Here is a 23,862-nt window from a genome sequence, read left to right on the forward strand (position 1 = left end):
ATATAGTTCCTTTTGTTCTAACTTTAAAATACAAATATCATATAGTAGAACAAGATCAATGCTAATAAATACCTGTTTTTTATTAGTTTACTATTTTTTAAGATTTATTTGATTTTTATTGGAAAGGCAGATTTACAGAGAAGGAGATACAGAGAAAAAGATCTTCTATCCACTGGTCCACTTTCCAAGTAGCCACAACAGCCAGAGCTGAGCCACAAAGCCAGGAGCCAGGAGCCTCTTCCAGGTCTCCCACACAGGTACAGGATTCCAAGCCTTTGGGCCATCTTCAGGCCAGAGCTGAGCTAATACAAAGCCAGGAGCCAGGAACATCTTCTAAGTTTCCCAGATAGGTGCAGGATCCCAAGGCTGTCCTCCACTGCTTTCCCAGACCCCAAGCTGGGAGCTGAATGGGAAGTGAAGCAGTGAGGATATGAACTGGCACCCATATGGGATTCTGGCACATGCAAAGTAAGAATTTAGCCACTAGGCTATTATGCTGGGCCCAATATCAGTTTTTTTTTAAATAGGTGAATAGTTGTTCAGACAAAATTTGAGAAAGCATGTCTACAGACATCATAAAAATATTATCATGAAAAAAATAATATATAATGTTTTTTGTGAAAGCATAGTCACATGACCTATTTGCAACCTCTCTGCCTCTGTCGCCTTTGTGCAACTGAGTTTTGTACAAATATGAAACCCGCAATTCTGGGTTAGCATTGTGGCAGTCTCACCTGTGTGGCTGACTGCTGTCCTTGTGGAACCTTGATGTCAATGGCTACGTGTGAATGCTGCTTCAGGTCCTGCTGGAGGTGTCTGCTCCGTTGCTTCTGGTTCTTGGCTAACGTACCTGCAAACACAGCTGAGAACAGCCCAGGTGTTTGGGCCACTGCTACTCACACAGGAGACTCAAATGGAACCACAGGCTGCTGTGATGGTTCGAGTGGTTGAGTCCTTGCTTCCCAATTAGGATATCCAGATTGACTCCCAGCTCCCGGCTTCAGTCTGACCCAACCCCAGTTGTTGTAGGAATTTGGGGAGCAAATCAATTAATCATATTCTCTTCCCCCTCCATCCCTCTCTTCTCTTTTCCTATCTGTGTGTGTGTCTCATTCTTTCTCTCCTTCTTTCTCTTTTTCCCCTGCCTCATTTTTTTCTTTCTCTCTCCCTGCTTTTCTTCCCCTCTCCTTTCCCTTTCAAAGAAATAGTTGCTGAAGTTTTTCTCTAATTCTTCATAGGGCACATGTAAGGATCAAATGAGAGAAAAAAAAAATGCTCACAGGTGTGGTTAATATGGTGCCGGTGTTCTCAAAATGTCAATTACTTTGTTGCTTTAAGGATAATTGAACCTCAAAACCTCAAATGCTTGATTTCTCACAGAGATTTCTTGCTTCCACAAAGTTCCCTGCAAGTAAGCAATGCATGATGACAGGTACAGAGAGCACTCTGCTCAACCTAGCCATCCGAATAATCGTCCTAAAGATCACACCACTGTGTGAGGCATTGGCAGAGCCTACAGTCACTGTGTGAGGCACTGGCAGAGCCTACAGTGACAACAGAGAGGCCTGGGGGTCACACACCGGCTTTGCTGTGAGTGGAGCCAGAACTGACATGTCACACCTTCCCGACTGGAAGAACAACAAGGAAGCAGGGAACTGTGTGGCAGCAGATTGATTAATGAGCCTCCAGTCTCACATAGATATACAGTCTCTAAGATAGAGAGAATGGCCAATGAGGATACATCCTGAAAGTCTAAGAGATCACCTCGTCATTTCTTAGGTCAGGCTCCAAATATAAAACATTTTGAAGCTATCCCTTTAATTTAGATGCTTTAATGTATGCCCCATAATTGGGGTGACTTTTGACAGTATTTACCAGAGGCTTGTTACTGAGTTTTATGTTTTTAAGTTTTACGTTTTTCATGTCAAAGATGTACAGGAGCTTTTCTGATAACGAAAGGCTGTTTTTGCACATTGCTGTTATTTTTCACGATGCTGTAGTCTTTACACGTAGCTGCACTTCCCATGTGTTGCCAGCAGGGGGAGATGTAGGTGCTCTGAGGCTTGCCCACTGAAGTGTTAACTTCCAGGGTCTGAAAGGGTAGGGAGGAAGTCACAGATTTAAATTGATTTCTTCCCTAAAGCCCTCAGAGTTTCCTGCAGCGGGATAGTGATTAACTTAGAGTGCTTCAAAGAAAAAAACATTTATTAAAATAACAGAAAGCACTTTGAAAAAAATCTTTATTGTGTAAAGATGCTCCTATATGTTTTTCACGGTTCTCTTCAGGTTTTCTTACTCAAAAAGTGGAATTGATCAACGGACCAACTTCCTTTTGACAGGCGCTCTCCTCTCAGAGCTTGGGACAGAAGTTACAGAGGCACACCACCTGCATGGGACCTGTTAATTTCCTAATTCCGTTAGGGCATCTCGGGCTTTTCTCCCTGACTTCCCCTTGCTCAAATCCCCTCGTGCTTTTCCAGCAATAACATCTGAGGTTCCTGTAGCGACTGAGCAACTACTGCGGGCAGATCACTCGGCGTCCGTTCCCTGGGGTTAAGAGGTGGACACATCATCTCATATAGTAAACTTCCGGACTCTTGACTCAGGAGTTTAATGGAAAGGATTTGTTTTTAAATCTCTGTACCTCAAAAAAGCAAACAACAACAACAACAAAAAGTATCTATGTGCAAATTTTGCTTTGCCTTGTTAGTTGGATTTAGTCTGCATGTGTAAAGAAAAAGTAGAAAACAAGGCGAATGACCTCTGCACCGAAACTAAGACTGCTGATGCTGCAGTTTTATATTGTCCTTTATCTTTTTTGTTTGCCATTTTGTGCACCAATTTTGTGCAATTTGGAGAAAAAAAATCCATTTTTAAAATTTTATTCTCATAGTGATTTGTTTGTAGAATAGAATGACTCATTTGGCATTTTCATCTACACACTCCCCTAATCCTTCTATCTCAGTTTGCGTCTATGCATCTGGTTTGCAATCCGGCATTTTTCCATCTTTTGCTTCAATGGACTAAGAGATGACTGATTTTTGTTGTATAAATTACATAGGAAATATCATTATACTTGAATTATCTTGAAAACTACTTCAATATTCATAGTTTTTAAAAGAAATTTATTTTTGAAAATATTTTAGCCAAGCATAATTCTGACAAATTATCAGAATAAAATATTAACAGATAATTTTATTACTAACATGTTTTCCCAGAAATTATGATTTTAGTAGGATTCATTCCCAAACTTCTTTTTGTTTAAAAAAGTGCTACTTAAATACCTACTAGCAATGAACTTTTAGGACAAACACATTAACTTTTAAAAGAGGAGAGCCTTGGATCAGAGTCCTTGGATCAGAGTCCTTGGATCAGAGTCCTTGGTCCTCTGTCGGATGTAAACAGCCTCACCAATGTGGGAACACCTGTTGGTCCAGCTGGAGTCAGACATTTGGGCCTGACTTGGCAGTTGTCCACACTCTGACTGTGGCTGGGGTATAAGGAGTTTCTGCTCTGCCTCTCATGGGCTCTCTTGACGCCAACCCTTGGCCCCTGCCCCCACCAGACATTCAGACACGAATCTCAGTTGAGTTTTTCGCACACTGTCCCTTTTCAATATGTCCACATTAAAGAAATGATGAAGATACAGGCAAAAAAAAGAAAGAAAAAGAAAAAGGAGAAGGAGAAAGAGGAGAATAGCAGTTGTAAAGGAGAAGGAGGGAGAGAAGGGGAAGATAGAAAAAGGAGAAGGAGGGTGAAAAGGTGGAGCGAGAGCAAGCTCCCCCATCAGTGTATAAAGGCCCCTGTTCCGCTCCGACTCGCTTGGTCTGGTCCCATCAAAGCTTTGCGGACGTGCTGGCTGTGGTTTCTCTAAGACAGCACACAGCTCACTGTTACTGTCCACCTTCTAGAACATTCTCAGAGAGCAGCACCTGTCTCCTTCCACCTTCCTGTCTGGTAAGCACTGTGTCGGTTATGTGGTGGCCTTTCGGTGAGCCTTGAATTTTCAGTCTCCCCTTTGGAATATGATTCTCCTTTTTCTTGAGGTCTGTTGGAAACCACAACATGGCTTCAATGAAGACCTCGCTTTTTCTTGGAGACCACGGCACCTCCTATATTCTGCTGAGACATGTTTGCCTGAGCTGAAAGGTAGGTAGTCAAACATGCCATATTAACAATGGCAAAGGTGAGCTGACATGTATGCTGCAGCAGTGAGACAAGTGTTGTGAGCTTCAGTCAACACCCGGTGGCTCCTAGTTATTGGCTACTTGGCAATACCGACCTCGATATTCCCCAACGCTGTGACTGTTAGCTTAGTTACTAGTTTCTCTGTAATCGATTGTACCTGTTTCCAAATCATGTTTTTTTTTTAAAGATTCATTTATTTTTATTGGAAAGCCAGATGTACAGAGAGGAGGAGAGACAGAGAGGAAGATCTTCCATCTGATGATTCACTCCCCAAGTGGCCCCAATGGCCGGTGCTGCACTGATCCGAAGCCAGGAGCCAGGAACTTCTTTCCAGGTCTCCCATGTGGGTACAGGGGCCCAATGCTCTGGGCTGTCCTCGACTGCTTTCCCAGGCCACAAGCAGGGAGCTGGATGGGAAGTAGAGCTGCAAGGATTAGAATCAGCGCCCATATGGGATCCTGGCGCGTTCAAGGCGAGGACCTTAACCACTATGATATCACGCCGGGCCCCAAAATGTGTTTTTATAAACACCAAAACTCCCTATTGTTCATTTTTTTCACCATGTTTAGACTTTCTCATCACAAGGTCTTGTTTTTCATGAGCTGTGCATTATTAATGATTGATTGCTTGCTAATAAAAACTTGGGAAAAAAAATCAGACTTCAAGGTCGCTTGTGCCTGACAGACTGTCCCCTGGCTTCCCCACACTGGACACTTGAACCTGAACTTGCTTTTTGTTTTTTGCATCACCATTCCTCTTTGGCAAAGCTCTTGCATCAAGGGATGCAGCAGAGGTCTTCCCAGAATGTTGAGAAAAGGGACAGGAGTTCTGTTTCCCAGATCCTGTCCTCACACAGCACACACAGGAAAGAGGCAGGTGGTTCCAATTCTGCAAGGCTCCAACGTCCCTGCTCTTTCTACACCTTGCTGCTGCTTGTGGTATGTTATTCAGGATCACTGAACCAAACTTTCCAGATACACAAAGATAGGAGAACAAGCTGTTATTGATGTGGCTCATGCATTGCAAGCCTTAATGTATTTTATTAGATGTTGAAAGATTCAAAGAGTATCTTTAGATTTTCTTGATTCATGGAACATTTGTGGAAAAAAAAATTTTAGTGGAACATTTGTGGAAAAAAATTCCATGCTGAATCATCAGAATGGAAACACAATGCCTTGTTTGCCCAATTTGAATTCTACCATGCCAGATGATAAGTTATCAGATATGTCATTTCCATTATTGATGCATATCAAATATTTACAAATGTTCCTAAAACATTTTTAAATATATGTGATATGCACAAACTATAGCCAATAGTAGCATATTTTATGGAAAAAATAAAGGTAGAGAATGAAAATGCAATTATCAAGAAAAGTGTTATTTAAGAAGAGACCTAAAAGAAGTGTGGACATCCTGTCATTGTGATATCTGGAATAAGATTATTCGAGACTGAATTAATTACTCTTTTAGAATTTGATAGAGAGAATCATCCATTTACTAGCTCACTCCCCAAATGCTGGCAGCAACAAAAACAGGGCCAATACAAAGCCAGGAGCTAGAAATGCAATCCTGGTCTCTCACATCAGTGGTAGAAACCCAACTACTTGAGTGCTTGAGCACGCTCTGTTGCCCAACATGGTGTACATTAGCAGCAAGTTGGAATTGGGAGCATAGGACTGGAACCCAGGTATTCTACTATGGGATATCCTAACCAGCATTCTAATCGTTGGCTTAACTATTAGGCCAAACATCTGCTATTACTGATTTTTTTTTCACTGTTTACAGATTTTCTTTTTCTTCTTCCTGTATCTGGGAGAGTGCAGGATACAAAGGGAAATACCACACCCAGCCTCCCATCTGCCTCAGAACCTGGGGATGCAGAATGGCCACCTGAAGTCACCCTAGGGCATTAACTGAAAATTTAAAAGTGGTTCTTCTGGCTCCTGCACTGAGACTAGACTATAGGACAAATCAATATAGAATTGGGGACATCAATGATAGTTATTATCCTCTCCAACAAAAGTAGTCACAATTTGTGAGTAGCCATCTACAGATCCGGGCCTTCCTGACCTATGCCAGATCATGAGGGTGCAGCATGCTGTGCCCCGGGAAAACCGACATGGGTTTTGGCAAAATAAGATCCCACTTTGACTTGATGGCTGACAGGCAACTGCGCGTACGTGTCCTGTTTTCCTCTGCTTAGAAGGCCCCCATCTTGTAGTGGGAAAATGAAGGAACCAATTAGGGGCCACTACAGTCAGGTCAGGCTTGCAGATCTCTCTCAACAGGGAGGTCCATATCTAAAACTGACCTTTAAGTTGATTGGTGGCTATGGGGGGTGGGAGACCAACCAGATTACTGTTACTAATGCCTCGTGCTTCCTGTTTATCTCCTGTATGTAAGCTTTACTATTAGACTCAATAAACAGGTCAGATCCGATCAGTTGGCTGACTTTTGGTGTCTACTTTCTCTCATGGTCTCCCTCGGGAACTCTGTCATGTCACATTGGAATCTTCTAGTAAGACTGTGAAAAGCAGCCTCAACAATTAAGATAATAAAAAGTAGCTGGGCTCTAGACAGGTTTTGAAAGTAGAGTTGAGAGAATGTTGCAGTGGATTAAGTATGAAATGTTAGAGAAAGACAAAGAGGCCATGTGTAATTAAAATAAATTTGACCCATATTAAGTGATCTGCAGAAGTTTAAGTTTGGGGCAGTATGTGGTGTAGTGGGGAGTGTGAGTGCTGAACACAGCTACTGGCATAATGCTAGTCATGTGGCTTCTTGATATCTAAAGGAAATCCTGGGGAGGTAGGTTAGAAAATGAATCGGAAATAGACAAAATTAAGGCTATTGGGGGAGGTACTTACATTAACATTAGAAATAAAAAGGAACTGAGGGCCAGGGTTTCGGCCCAGTGGTGGAGACCCTGCTTGGAATGCCCTTCTCCCATAACAGGGTGCCTGATTGGAGCCCTGGCTCCCCTGCTTTGGATCCAGGTTCCAATTGATGTGCATCTTGGGTATAAGTTATGGTTCTAGTAATTGGTCCCTACTGCCATAGGGAGGATCCATATGGAGTTCCAGGCTCTTGGCTTCAACCTGGTACAGCTCTGTTGTAGGTACTTGGGGATGGAAGAGATGGAAGATCTCTCTGCCTCCTTTTCTTTTTCTCTGTCTTCCACATAAGTGGGGGAAAAAACAGGTTAACATCAATAAAGCCACTAACTTGACAACAATACACAGCTGAGACTCAAACTGAATTGGTCTGGGCCCTGTGCTCGTTTTGAACCATCATGGGGTCATATGGTCTTTGCTTTTTTGGGTCACTTCAACATTTTCTCAGTTGCACTACTCTAGTCTATGTATCAAAATGAACAACATTTCCATTCCATTTCGTTACTACATTTCACATCATTAGTCTATATTCTGTACTGAAATCAATTTACCCCTTCTTTTACATTAGCTTCTCCACTGCTCCCTTCCACAAACACTTTTTGCTGGACTGGATTCCCACATGCAGTCAGTTTTTGTGGTCTAGCTGATGCATATCACATTCCCTGAGACACTTCTTGCTTGCAAAGATCTGGCTTTGATGTGATATCAAAGGACAATTTGTTTGTGAATCTCACTCCCTTAACTTGGAGCTTTGCAGACAGGGCTTCTCTGGCTTGTAGCACTATGAGTTGCTTTGCTCTTTTCCCTGAAGCTTCTCCAGCTCTATGTGGGTTGAGCTCTTTGGATTCTGATCTGTTTTTTTTTTTTCAAGAAACATCCACAGATATATATATATTTATCACTTTTAAAAGTATTTATTTGGAGACAGAGTGTTCCCATTTGCTGGTTCACTCTTCGAAACTGTGGCTAGGACTGGGACCAGCTGACACTTTAGCATTGATTGTTAAGCTTTCATAAAAGTCCTTAAAGTGTGATAGCATTCTGAGATATCTGAGGAAGATAGAATGAAAATGAGTTTATTTTGTTGCAATAAATGAAATTCATGCATCGCTTCTTTCAGGGCTCTTTGGGATGGGGTTAGGAGGGTGACCCCGCCCTGTATGCAACTCCACCTGACTATTTATCTGCACATTTCATCAAAAAGAGTTAATGGGATCACAGTGAAGGTTTGGAGGAAAATTAGGATTTTAAGATGCATTTATTTTTTACCAGAAAGGCAGATTCACGGAGAGAAGGAGAGACAGAAAGATTTCCCATGTGCTGGTTCACTCCCCAAACTGCTGCAACAGCCAGAGCTGAGCTGATTTGACGCCAGAACCTCTTCCAGGTCTCCCGCTTTGGTTCAGGGTCCCAAGGCTTTGGGTCATCTCCACTGCTTTCCCAAACCATAAGCAGAGTTATTGAGGATAAGTGGAGCAGCTGGGACATCAACCAGTGCCCATAGGGAATGCTGGCACATGAAGGTTGAGGATTAGCCTGTTCAGCCATAGCACTGACCTTGCAAATTAGCATTTTTAAACCAATATTCTGTGAGGTAGCTTCCTCTACCAGATTATATTACTTAGGTGGATATTATGTCTTATCGGGAACTGCTTTCCCTGCCTATTATTGTAAAACAGGAGGTCTGTGAGTCTGCCATCAGGATTGCCCTAATTGTACATGGTAAATAGGAGTCACTAGAACTTCCTGAGCCCACTTAGGTGATTAATTTAAAGCAATATAGGACACCTGATAGGCAAAAAGAGATTATCACTTTAATTAATGACATGCTAGATGCTGATGTGCTGGTTCCAATGAATTCTCTGAACAGTAGTCTGATAAAGCCCATGAGGAAGGCAGATGGCTCATGGTTACCCCTAACAGACCACTGAGGCTTAAATCATGCTGCACTTACTGTTGCCTCAGCAGTTCTGGACATTGTTTCAACCACACAAAGATACTATGGACTAAAGGAGACTGACATTTAGTGCTTGATCTTACAAATGCTTTGGCTTTATCAAAGTCTCAGAAAAGCATCTAATGTTATGACCTTCATGTGGGAAGCATTTTGATGATAGTTATTGCTATAGGATTTTCTGTTTTTAAACAAAAATTTATTTATTTATCTGAAAGGCATAGTGACAGCAAAGGGGTAGAGATAAGCCAGATCTTCCATCTGGTGATTCACTCCCACAGATAGCTACAAAAAGCCAGGAGCAAGGCAGTCCACCTGTTCTCAAGAATGGCAGGGGTCCAAGCACTTGGGCCATGCTCCTCTGCCTTCCCAGGGACATTACCAGAACTAGGATCACAGCAAAGCAGCTGGGACTCCAACCAGCAGTTTGAAATGGGACATTGATGTCAGGATGTCAACTTAAAGTGTTGCACCAAAACACTGGTACCTGCTACAGTGCTATCTAAACTCACCAATTTATTGTTACACTTTTTCAGAAGGTTTTGGATTTGATACAAGCCTCAAGTGCTACAATTCGCACTGCTGATGACATAATGGTATCAGAAATTGAAGAGCAAGCAAGAGTGTACTTGGATATAATGGTGACTCACTTGAGTAACTGAGGCTGGTTGACAAATTCAGCATTAAATACTGATAGGGATTAGAGCAACCAACATCAAGTGGTGGTAATGTCTGAAGAAAAGCCCACCTTGAGATAAGGAAGGCTGTGGGGGACCACGTGGCACACTCAAACTAAATTATATCCAAGTGTGGCTACCACACCACTCACCTAACACTGGCATGAGAATGGATGTGAAACATGCATCCCAACTGCAGTGTAACATAGGGTGACAACATGTGTGATGGACTGATAGATTCAGCAGTGTCCTACAATGTTGACAAGTCTCCTAAGGTCGAAAAGCACCACTCTACGTACCCAGGGAGAAGCAGCATTTGTCCTGAATGGGTAGCAGCATTCACAGGACAAGGACAACCGGCACAGGCAGATTAGAAAACACTCTTCTTGCAGGAGGGTAAAGGATTGGAATCAGCCTGTAAAGATAATAAATATTTAGCAAAATGAGTCAGACTGAATCAACAAACAAGGCTGGATGACTTTAGAGTCATTTCCCTATATTAAGGGCCTGAGCCCTGATCCAATAGGACCTGGGTTATTCATTTATTATTATTTTCTATGATACCATTTTGTAGGTATAAGGATTTTTTCTCTCTCCCTTCCTTTGTATCCTTTCCATATTTTCCTCCTGACATTTTCCTCATATTATCAGAGTAGAATAGTCTTTTACTAACAGACATATACGTTTAACATTCTGCTATTTAAGTGCTTCATGGCACTTTAGGTATAGGCAAAAGCGAAAAATTTGGTATCATACTGTCAAGGTATGTTTAACTGTTTAATTGGAAGTCCTCCTTTTATTTTGGAGCAGAGATGCATTCTGCAATATATCTTCAATATTTCAATGTACATCGAGACTGAAGTGACCAATGGCCTTTTGTCCTTTGGTAGAAGTTAAAGGCGTACACCCATGGGAATGCTTTTTTATATTTAACTTAAGTTTTATTTTAATTAATACACATTAGTACCCGTATGCAGGAGGTACAACATGATGTTGTATACAGATATTAAATTAGAGTAATTAGTATATCCAGAACCTGCTGAATTTATTGCGTTTTTTTTGTGGTGACAGTATTCAAAATCATCTTCTCTAGTTATTTTGAAATGTATAATACATTGTTAACTATAAACTCTCTTCCTTGCAATAGAACAGAATTTACTGCAACTATTAAACTATAACTTCATACCTGTTGCCCAGCTCTCTTCATCACTCTGTTCCATATACTTCCCATTCTATAGTAACCACCATTATACTCTCTATTTCTATAAGATCATTTGATTATGGGGCTACTTGTCCTTCGTGTTTGGTTTCTTAACAGGTTGTGACAGGGTTTAATGCTTTTCATGAATGAATGCTATTCCTTTTCTTACATGTACTACAGTCTCATTATCCATTCATCCATCAATGAATACTTAAACTGATTATATGTCTTGACTTTTTTGAGTAATGTTGCAGTAAGCATGGAAGTACAGGTGTTTGGTTTATTGATTTCATTTCCTTTGAAAATTTCAGTGCTATAATTGATGTATCATAGAATAATCATATTTTTACTTTTTAGAGGAGATTCAAACTAGTTTCCACAAAAATGGCACTAATTTACATAGCCATAAACAATGTACAAACAGTTGGTCTTTCTACATAACCGTTCCAAACTTGTCATTATTTATCTTTTTGATAATAACCATTCTAACTGGGATGAGATGCTAACTCATTATTGTGTACATTTCCTTAATGAGAGATTTTTCATATACAGGTCTTCTTCCAGAATTCTAGGGTATTTTTAAAGATTTATTTATTTGTTTATTTGAAAGGCAGAAAAAAGAGAGAGAATGGAAAAGAGAGATATCTCATCCCCAGGTTCACTATCCAATGGAGACTAGGACAAAGCAGGGAGCCAGGAGCTCTAGGGTTTTCTACATGGGTGGTAGGAACTTCAGTATTTGTACCATTGTCCACTATTTTCCTGGCCTGCTATGAGGTGGATGGATTAGACACAGAATAGCCAAAACTTGAACTGGCACTCTGATAAGGGATACGGGTAGCCCAGCAGTGGCTTAATCTTCTATATTATAATGCTAGCTCTTATTTATTTTTAAATGTAGTGTATGTTTACAATGGTCAAGCCAAATTTTTGCATCTTCTTTTTGGTTATTCTGAATGAGTCCACTCAAATCTGTAATATAATTGGTGATTTTTTTTTTATACTCACCTTACTAGATTAATAATGTGATTTGCTGCTCTCCTTAGCACCCAGACAACCTGGAAGGCTGATGTAGTTGGTCCATTCACTTTTCTGCCTAAGCCCTTGCCTTTTCATCTTTGGCATTTTCTAAAATATTCTGACTCATTTCACCTAGTTAGGAAACCTTTTATTTCTGAAAGGGAATCCACTAGAGATCTGAATGCTTTCCAGAATTTCATCAGGAAGACCTGGAAAATGCCAAGCCTTTCTGGAGCTTTTCCTGTCCATCTCAGTTGGTTCTGTTGATGCAGTCTTTGGTCTGCAGTTGTCCATGTCACCTTCCAGAATAATGTTCCCATTTTCTCAGTTTTAATAAGGTTGCTGCTTTCTGTAGTGGGTACAAATCTTAATCAGAACACTGAGAAGTTTGTGGGTTCTTCTGTTCTAATTCTGCTACTAAAATACAAGTGAAGAGGGGAGCCACTTTGGTCAATTCTGTGCCAAAACAGAAAAGCACTTTTGTCTTGGCCAGCATGTTTGGACAATATGCAGCTGTTTGTCATTTCCTGTTTGGTCAATTGACAGACTTTAAACTATTTTTTATATGCAGTATTTGATTCTCTCTCTAATCTATTAGGCAAGACATTATTTGCAACTCAGCTTTATTTTATCTTTTAGCCCTGACATTTGCATAATATTTTAAAATACAACTTTATCAATTTGGAACAAGCAATACATATTCAAACATGCACATATATAACATAAGAGAAAAATCATATAGTTCAACTATGATTGTTAGCATTGAAATAGAGAAAAATTTTAATGTAAAATTGGATATTTTAAAATGTTCTATATGTGTTTGTATATAGTGCTTCACAAATAAAATATTGCTTTGGTTAGTTTCAACTTTCTCCCTTTAAGATGTTTTTTTGAAATTTGTTAATTTCATAGGCAAAAAATAAGAGCAGTCCTATTTGCTGGTTACTCCTCAGATGTCCACATGGCTAGGTGGGGGGCTGGTTATCCCATGTAGGTGATAGGAATGCAATTATTTGACTTGCTACCACTGCCTTCAAGGGTTCACATTAGCATTAGAGCCAGGGATTAAAATCAGGACCTTTCATATGGGACAGAGACAAAATACTCATTAGAATATTAAGTACTAGACCAAATGCCCACATCAGAAATGCTTTTAAAAACCAACTTTATGTCAACAAGTTATTTTAAATTGCATTTTATTCTGGATATATCGCATTTGATTTTTTTAACCAGTATGAATTGTAAAGTACTTGGATTTGTTTCCAACGAGTCTTATCATGCACAATGCTGAAGCACACATATACCATCTTTCAGTGTTACTGTCATTCCCGTCACATGAAATTCAAGAGGTAAGCTCAAAGCATTACTGACACAGAATCCACATTCACGTGGAGACTGCAAACAAGATTATCTTTCTCCAATTACAGCTGATTTAACCACTCCAAAAATAATTACTGTATCTCCAACAAACTTTATCTGGACTGTATGAGGAGACTGAACTAGGAGAAATAGAAGGGTCTATACGATTATTGCACTTACTGCATTTCCAAAGGAAATCTGTCAATTCCTTTCTATCTTAATCTCACATGACCAAGACGCTAATGTTGGATCAACTGACGTTTCCTGCTTGGGCAGCTCCATGCTGCTGTCTAAAATTTCCCTGATCCAGATTCCTGCTACTGTTTAGCAGTTGAACTAAAATCTGCCATATTCAGTTTTGTCCCTTTCTCTTTCTCCCTCTTTCCTCCACCTCCATCTTCTTGCTTGCTACTCCTCAATCAGTCCCCATTATTAGAGAAGGGGCCAGAATGGTATCTGAAGCTAAGCTACCAAGAGATGGGCTTTAATCCATTAGCCCTTCCCAACTTGGAAGATTCTTTTGTTCTCCCTTGTTTATAGTTTACATTTTTCTGAAATTTTCTTAACTCTTGACTACAGTGTTATATACTTTTTCTATTGCATGAAAGAACTGCATCTTAATGGAGTTAGCATTATCTGCCTAATTTAAACATTTGAGTGATTATGACAGCTCTCATTAAATCTGCCCAACAGCTTTGGTTAAAGTACTCAGGTTCAAGGGATTATTATGAATTTTGCTCTAACCAAATGGCTTAAACTTCTGTTGATTTATGCATTGTTGACCTCGAGGCTTCCAGTTGTATCACTGGAGCTCTCTAAAGGCTCTCAACTGAGAGAGATATTAACAGTGTGAGTTAATCTAAAATGAGACCAAATTTATTGTGTCTGTATAAAGGCCTTATGTTTTATGCTCCTGAATCAGTGACACATGGTTCCAGAAAAGATTCATCCCCAATGGTGTCTTCTGTTGGTTGCATGACGAAGGAAGTAGAGGGGATGCATGTTATCTTTCCTGTACTTGCCATCTGACCAAGGCCTTGTCACTGCTGGAACAAGGCCACATCCTTGCTAATTATGCACCCCTTTCTAGCTTGTCCCAGCACTAGAGGTCATATAACAGGCCTAATACCATCTGCCTTTTTTCCTGTAACTTCTCTCTGTTGTGGGATCTGTAACACTGTATTTTCTTTGCCCGGGAACTTGAGGGATGCAGGAGTGCAATGTCTTTGGTTCTCTGTTCTCTTTATACATGGGTGATAAGGCATCATCAATATCCCTTTGCAGTACATCATTGGCACTAAGATTATTTTGATCCACACTATTTGAAGAAAAAAAAAAGAAAAAACCCTGATCTTTTTTGACTGTGACAAGGCTAGAGAATGGAGACACTTGAACCCTAGAGGAGGGATGAAGTATAACACAATCCTCCAAATTTGCCTTCCTCTGTAACAGAGCAGGGAGATCCTTAACGTCCAAGAATCCATCACCAGATTCCAACACTTCTTCTAGACAGAAGTTTCTCAGTCTTGGTGAGGAACTGCATCATTATGGCTTCAGGGAAATCTTGTGCCTTCCTTTAATTGAAACAGAGATTATCAGAGAGTCAGGCAAGCCAGAGAAATATTGGCTAAGAAAATAACTCCTCAATCAGGATAGGCCTTACTCAACACCCTGGCTTTAAGTATGCTGTGATGAAGGCTCTTAATATATAAGCAACAGAACAAACAAAGATGCCTTTAGGGTTGTTGACCCAGTTTAAGGAGCAGATTGAACTGACACTGGGTCAAGATATAACAGGGTATACTTCCCACAATGTGACAGGAATGCTACCCTCAAAGAGGAGGCTCTAGTTATCAGCCAACTCTTATCAGACATAACTACTGGGGGGGTGTGCAACACAGGTCAAAACTTGTTCCTCTTTTAGTTCTACCACCTTTCTCCCTAAGATATGGGTATGGAAGGCCCAGGACATGATTGTGAACAGGTAGTTCTACCTAGGAGGCAGGATGTAACAGATGCCTTGAATGAGATCATTGAGAACTTCTGGCTATCTCTTGGTACAAGTGCATAACCAACATGGCTGGAAACTATTGAGGGTTCTTAGGCTGAGCGAGTATAAAAGGGTACATATTTATACTAAGTGTTCTTACCTAGTTCTCCATGCTCATGCAGCTATTTGAAAAGAAACTCGCTTCCTCATCACAAATGGGTCCCACATCAATATCATCAGGAAATACTGGTTTTTACTTTTAGTGTTCATCCCATGGAAAATGACAGTTGTATGCTGAAGGCAACACCGAAAAGGCCAACATGAAATTGCTGAGGAAAACCACTTTCCCAATTTGGGGGCCCCAATCATTAAGGATTGTAGAAAAGATAAATGACATCCTCAAGAGTTACTTTCAGAAGCTATCTACAAAAACCCACTTTTTATGGGTCTTTCTCCTGCTGATAGCCTTACTTTTTAAATCAAAAATGTCACCTCATAATTAGACTGCAGACCTTTTAAAAAGTCTGTATGATAATCCTTTCCTTACCAATAATTTCCCAATGGATAGTCAGACCTATTGCACAATCAGATCCATTGTGGCACTTGCTTAATTCCAACAGACTAGTCAAAATCTTGTGGAGATCTACCCCAGAGGTTCAGGAAAAACTTAGTATCTTCCAGGAGACTCAAGGTTAGTCATGGCTCTTCCTTCTTCAGTGGAGACTTGGGAGTGATGCTACCATCTGGTTGTTTCTAGTCCAGCTGAGGTAAAAGTGTTCAAAGTGGATTCTTGGATACACCATTTCCAATTGAAAGGCCAAATTTCCAAAACCACTACACATTTGATACCAGCGGATGACTTGACACCATAAAAGGAAGTATGTCATTCAAGGGGCTCAAACTCTCCTTAAAAAATACTTTAAAAAATTTTAAAAAATTATTTTGCATTCTTCTCAGTCTTCATCCCTCCTTCCTAGCATTCCTAAATTCCATCAACAAGTTGCTGTTATTTGTGCCCTATTATTGCTTCATGATAACGTGTTAATTAACAAGGGCTTAATGTTTTCCTCTGCTTGGACAAACTACAGACACATTTCTTCCTCATGCTAAGTTATGATTTTCACTTCAATTTTAAGTAATACACAGGTTGCCTACTGACAAATCTTCCTGACCTCCTATTCTTTTGAGCATTTATTTTAGAAAGTCTTGTAATTACACATTATTTCTCTTCCTCTTTCAAATTAAAATATTTTCAAAAGATTGTTACCAATTTTATTGCTTTTTCTCAAGGATTTGGAAGCATTCACATTTGGCCATAGCCATCAGGAAAGGTGATAATTTTCTCGGCCAGTTAACATGAAATAATTAAGAATATAACTGAAAACAAATTTTCCAATTATGAGACTACCTCCATTCATGAAGTAACAAAAATTTAGTTTTCATTTGTATTAAACCCAATTAACTATTTGAGTATATGATGGTATTTTAGGTATAGGCAATGGTAGAAAATCAAGTATCAAGTTGTCATGGTATATTTAACAGTTTCATTGGGAGACCTCCTTCTATTTGGGAGTAGAGACACATAATGCAATGTATCTTCATTTCCTGGCACTATAATCTCCATTGTATGGTTCATCCACCATGGGTCTGAATGAGCAAGGCTGCAAGACCCACTGGCAAGTGCCAGTACTGTGTGAAAGTCATGTCAGGCTGGTTGGCTAGTGTGTGGGCTATATCTGGGGGCTGATTGGGCTTAAATAGGCCACAGCACCTATGGGTGTACAAGAGAGCCAAATGGGATGCAATGCAGGCTGGGCTAGGTTACAGCACAGGCTGGCACACAGAGGGTGGGCCTGATGGGCTTTATTGCAGGTCACCCCAACTAGGCCGTGGTTCTTGATGGTGTGCATTAGGACAATGCCTGTGGCAGGCTGAGCTGGGACTCGGGGTAGAATTGACCTGGCAGCTGCATCCACTGGTAGGTGTGTTGGCTGGTGCAGGTGATGGATCAGACCTGACATGGCAGTAGCTGGTACACACAACAGTCATTTCTGAGATCACCCCAGACAAGGTTTCTTGGGGCACTCCCCAACTAGAAGGCTGGACTCAAACCCTGGCCAGAGAAAATCACAAGATATGTGGTCCAACTATGGAGTGAATATGTTGGGAGTGAGTTGCATACCCACATGCACATTCAGGGACATGACAGCAGCTCATCTAAGCCAGTAGAGAACATGGAGTGCTTCTTCAGAGGCTGGAAAGTAGAAAAGTTGGACAACTCTCCAGGCCAAACTGCAGCAAGTGTACTGTGGATGCATTAAGGTGGATTTGGTCAGTCTACAGATTTTGGAAAGATTTTCTCTATGCTGTTTCAACAAAGCCAACAATGTCTCAGAACTACCAAAAGCACTCAAGTAACATCCTCCGAACATTCTTCTAAACAACAGGGTCTCTAGAGTGTCATTAAATAACCACACCCCATCCCTGGGTGCTCATGCAGTTCAACAGCAAGGAGTAGCTCCATCCTTTACCTCGTGGAGACACAGGAGGGAAAAAAAAAGAAGAGCTGAAATATTTGTCCCACCCACCTTCCTCCATACCTCAACCCTCCCCACCCTAATCAAAGGCCCATCCCTCTCGGTTATATAAACAACATTAAAAATAAATTTAAAATACTCAATAAAAAATAAAGTTACTGCACAGCTGATACATGCCTCATGTGCTTTGGTGGATCAAAAGCACCAAGCTTTAGTCTCACAAGTAGAAACTTACAGTGTTATTGGAAACCTCAACATTACATTTAAGCAAAACTGATGTCATCTTGAGAATCCTAACTTGATAAGGGACAATGTGTGAGGGATCAGTCACAAATTAGCAAACTCTAGTTGCTTCTCTTTCTTCCCAGAACTGTCCACTTCTAGGGAGGAAGAAGACTGGGAAAGAGGAACTGACCACTGAGACCTGCTCTGGAGGAGCCATCTGTAGGGTCATTGCATGAACACTGCAAGAATGGGTGGAGCATTCTAAGGGGAAGTCAGGAAAGAAAAGGAAGAGGAGCTATGGCCCATCCTTTTCTCTGCCTGCTGATGTTGGTTCACCCTCTGCAAAGCCTCACAATGGAACCAATCTCTGTTGATTGGAAGACTGCCACATCCATACCACTCCCACAATCCAAGGACACCCTGTGACAATTCACCCCATTCCATGTTGTACTGAGTAGTAACTAACAGTGGTTCTACTTCTTTGCAGTCTGCCATGGTCACTATAGAGCTTCACTGAAAAGGAAAACTCCTTTTTACACAAAAAGGAAACTCATGAACTCAATTTCCTGGGGACAATGAGTTCAGATCCCAAATCACGATGGTTCTGGACAGAATCCCAGATTTCTACTTCCTAAAAAAGATCTGCCTCAAAGTGGTTGCTTTTTAAATTTTTCACAGAAGAATTTAAGTTTCCCCACCCTGTAAGATTCTAAGAGCTTCCACTATATGGCTTTTTTCTCCCCAAATTCCCATCTGACTTAGGGATGATCCCTAAAACGGCCTTTGAGGAATTTCTGTAGTGAAATCACAAGATGGGCAGATGTATCAGCAATTTTTTTGAGTGTCATGTGCACTGATGCATCTTTCTGTTCCTTTCACCTCAAATAAACCCAACTTTGATGAATGAACAAAGCACACACACACACACAGAGAGAGAGAGAGAGAGAGAGAGAGAGAAATACACAGCTGAGTTTGCATTCCAGAAAACAAATTACTGAACATTCAGGATCACCTGCCTTCTCCAGCCAAGCTTTTTTCTTGATCCAGAACACTTTAAGCTGTGGTACATGTTGGTGGAGCAGGTTTGTTCAATTAATCTGTGAGTCCACATTTTACTAAGCTGAGCTAACACTGCACTAGGAGACTTTAAAAATCACAAATGCACACACACACACATCTGTATTATCAAATCACTTGAAAAATGTTAAGTAAATTTTCAAGGTAATTTGTAGGATATTTTTAAGACAGAAACTGTACAGTAAATATAGGTTTGTGCTGGAGAGTCCTAGAATAAACTCAGAAAAGATAGATGATCATATTGCATAGAGTCAAAACTAAGATAAGGATCCCATGAGAAAACTGAGTGGGAAAGATTTGCCATGCATATAAACATAGCATGGAGAGAAGAAATATGTAGTTGTTGGTATGCAAGGCCCAAAACAGGATAAGTAGACAGAAAACCTAAGAAATCAATCTGCTTTTCCAGTACCAAATTGGTAAAGCTCTCCCCTACAAGAAGCAGCAGTGTTGTAAGAGTAGACTTGGATTAAGTGCTATTATAAACAGAACGAACAAATACGTTATACATCTTAAACAATGATGGTTTATTTCTTGTAACTTGATACAACTAACAAGGCAGAGGAACAGCTTGGTGTGGTAGACAGGTTGAGAACATATACTGCTTTCAACATATAGCTTCTGTATGTTATCCTACAATTTCAGCTGGCTGGGAGCACAGAGGAAGACACATGGCAAACTTTTATACTTAGGACTAAAAGGGATAGGTGACCCCCCCCTCAAATTCTAATGATTTGCACCCAGCCACAGAAGGAACTGGGAAATTGGGTTCAGTTGAAAGCCCAGAAAGCTAGGAAAGCATATCGTTTGTGAAGCAGGCTGTTTCTAGTGTCTTACTTCTACAAAGTTTGATAAGGACTTGTGCACATATCACTGACTAATCCAGGGAAGAGATGATAATAGATAAACTTAACATTTACAATGGGTTAGCTGTGTCTATGAGCTTGTACATGCAAAATGTGACTCAGTCCTTGCCAACCTCTAGATATATAATTTGATCATGCTTACATCCATACAATGAGGCAACAAAGACACAAAAATTAGGGAAATTTTATGCTACTGTGTAATGAAAACCTGTAACACCCAGAAATCCTCTGAAACTCGCTCTGGAAGCTGTACCTAAAGACAGAGGTAGATAAGAAGGTTGGCTTGGATGTGGCTCCAAGGCCCATGCACTGGAAGTTTTGATCCTCATTGTCATGATGTTGGCTGCTGATGTGAAGCCTGTATAAGGTGGGGACATTTTATTTGGACACATACACATTCAATACTCCCACCAGATTCACAGGAAAATATTCTAAGACCCTCCACAGATGGCTGAAATCAGACAGTACCATACCCTAGGCATACTAGTTTTTGCCTAAACATGTAATTTATGTAATAAACATGTAATTTATAAATTGGTCACAGGGTGAGATTCATAGCAATAATAATAATAAAATCAAGCAATATAAATAACATACTGAAATAAAAATCAGTTGGAATTTATGAGTTGCTTAGCTTTGTAATTTTTCATTTATTCCTTCAGCTCAAGGTTTACTACAGGTGACTGATTCTGTGGAAAGTGGAACTGCAGTTAAGGGACCTGTTTAGTGAAATGATTACTGTAGCCAGGAAATTAAGATAATTATCACCTTACACAATTATCTTTGATGTGGTGTGTGAGAAGAAAATGTAAAATCTACTCACAAATTTCATTTTACATTTTTTTTTGTAAAAAATGACAGGTTTGCAATGTGATTTTTTAAAAACAAATTTTGTAAGAAACTAATTTTATTGTTGAAGATCACCAATTAAGAGTCATGTAATAAATTGGTACTAGGATTTAGTCTTAACACAGTTGCTCTCTCCTGATAACCTATGCTGTTTTTCCATAGCAGAAGTTGTATAATCTATTGCACTTCTCCTGTGCCAAAAGTACAAAATAAATAAATAAATAAATAAATAATTCAGTTTTACTGCTCTTTTTAAAAAAGGATCTGATCACCTCAGATAAAGTTTCTTTGTGTATCCCTCCAACTGAATTGCTGGACTCAGACTCCCAACCATGGAGAGAATTGCAAGTTCCATGGTCTGACCACGGAGTGCATGTGTCAGAACTCAACCTCCTCAGTGGCTTAGACAGAGCAGTGGGCAGCATATCCAGGTGCACATGGAGGACATGACAGTCCATTGAAGTCTACAAAGAATACCTGGTACCACAACAGACGGAGGACAGAACAAAATGATCAACTACCTCAGCCAGGTGTTGGCAGTGAATATCTGGGCAAACAGAGACCCTAAAGTGAATTATATCAACCAGCGGATTCGGGAGAGATTTCATTGTGATTGGAGTGGTAAGATCAGCAGTAGTCCAGAATGTTCAACTATTAAAACCTCTGAGCAGGACTCTCAGAGTGTGCCCCATACTGCGGATCATGGGGTGGTATCAGGTGGCTGGACCCAGGGTGCAGAGGCGTTTGGGAGGCTGGGAGTGGTTTCTCTCCTTATCCCTCACTTCCTCCCCCTGACCGCTCCCCCCCCCATAGAGGAAGGAAAAAAAGAGAATGTGGGAATGGTCATCTCCCCCACATACCTGTAGTCTTTAACCCCCTTGACCCTTACCACTATAATCAAGTATGCAAAAATCTTCGAATAATAATAATAATAATAAAGGATATGATTATTTAGTACGGTTCCTTCTCTCCCATTCTCTCTTTTACCCCTGCCCACATTATGCAAGCACAGTTTTATCCTGATTGTTCTGGACAACCCCCAACTTTTGCCAGGGGATCCTCATTCCAATAGTGACAAATAAATGACTGAGAACTGGGATCTGATGATCCTTAATGAATTGGCCATATGATATCCCATAAATATTTTTTGCTGTATTTTTATTTTGCATTTTTGAATTTTGTAGTATAGTTTCATATAAACTGGGATTCCCCCTGCCCCAAGCTTCCACCCCCTGACAAATTTCCCCCATGTTGCTACAGTAGTGCAGTCCTTCATAAGGAGTCACAATTCCATCAATCTCTTATTTAAAGTGTGCCTCCAGGAAGTTCCTGGCTCCTGGCTTTGGATCGGTGTAGCACCGGCCATTGGGGCCACTTGGGGAGTGAATTATCAGATGGAAGATCTTCCTCTGTGTCTCTCCTCCTCTCTGTACATCTACCTTTCCAATAAAAATAAATGAATCTTTAAAAAAATCAATAGAGGTATAATATCATATTTAGAGATTAGTACCATGTTCAATCACTTCACGAACTTTGTGCACCACCAAGACATAACATACACACGTATTCTTGTTTACATAAAGAAATAGCCTATGATACCTAACCCCACAAAATCCCAACTGTAAAATCAAGCTAGTAGTGGTCCATTTGTGCCAAATTTAATATTTTCATTCAACTGAAACATAGGTGGTATCACCATACACTAAGATCCAATCTACATGGATAAAAGACCTAAACCTACATCCAGAAACCTTCAAACTCTTGCAAGAAAATGTAGGAAATACCCTGCAAGACCTAGGAGTAGGTTCCGACTTTCTAAGAAGGACACCAAAAGCAATAGCAGTTGAGAACAGAATAAACAAATGGGACCTCATCAAACTAAGAAGCTTCTGTACAGCAAGGGAAACAATCAACAAAGTAAAAAAGCAACCCACAGAGTGGGAGAAGATCTTTGCACACTACATAGGCGATAGGGGGCTAATTTCCAGGATATACAAAGAACTTCAAAACAACCAAAAAACCAAAACAAACAAGCCACTCAAGAAATGGGCACGGGAAATGGGCAAACATTTCACAAAGGAACAAGTCCAAATGGCAAACAAACATATGAAAAAATGCTCCAGTTCCCTGGCAATAAGGGAAATCCAAATTAAAACATCGATGAGGTACCACCTAACACCAGTAAGATTGGCCCACATAAACAAGAACACCAACGACGCTTGCTGGCGAGGATGCGGGGAAAAGGGAACCCTACTCCACTGCTGGTGGAGCTGCAAATTGGTACAGCTTTTATGGAAATCAGTCTGGAGAACACTCAAACAACTCAAAATCTGCATACCATATGACCCAGCAATAGCACTCCTAGGAATATATCCAAAACACCTGTTTTACGACAAACCAACATGCATCCCTATGTTCATAGCAGCACAATCAGTAATTGCAAAAACATGGAAGCAACCGAAATGCCCATCAGCAGAAGATTGGATAAGAAAGCTTTGGTTCATCTACTCCATGGAATACTACTCAGCTATTAAAAAAAACAAAATGCAGTTCTTTGTGGCTAAATGTGCCCAACTGGAAACTATAATGCTAAGGGAAATGAGCCAATCCCAAAAGGTTAGATACCACATGTTTGCCTTGATTTAACCTGTAATTTTTTGTTTGGTTGTTTGTTATTTTTTGAACCTGTCATTGATACTGTCTCAACCCAGATGTTTCGAAGAATGGAACTTGCATTATTTTTAACATATTGTTTACTCAATACTATGTCAATTAATTCCATAATGTTGTATATTGATACTGAGGTTTTGTTGGGGCTTTTAACTGACCGGAACTTTACTCTGTTAGCTCTACCTTCAGACCAGAGAAGGTCTCCCCAAGAGGCCACTGAACTTATCTGGACAATAAGACGCTGGACTTTATGCTAGTATATGCTTGCAATGAAGGAATCTCAACTGAACTTGAACTGTGGTTATGCAGCAAGGTGGAGGAATCCACCAAGGGGGAGGGGTATGGGAGGGGTGGG

Source organism: Ochotona curzoniae, unplaced genomic scaffold, assembly GCF_017591425.1.
Source record: "Ochotona curzoniae isolate NIBS_2020 unplaced genomic scaffold, NIBS_Ocur_1.0 contig_64, whole genome shotgun sequence".
Classification (NCBI taxonomy): domain Eukaryota; kingdom Metazoa; phylum Chordata; class Mammalia; order Lagomorpha; family Ochotonidae; genus Ochotona; species Ochotona curzoniae.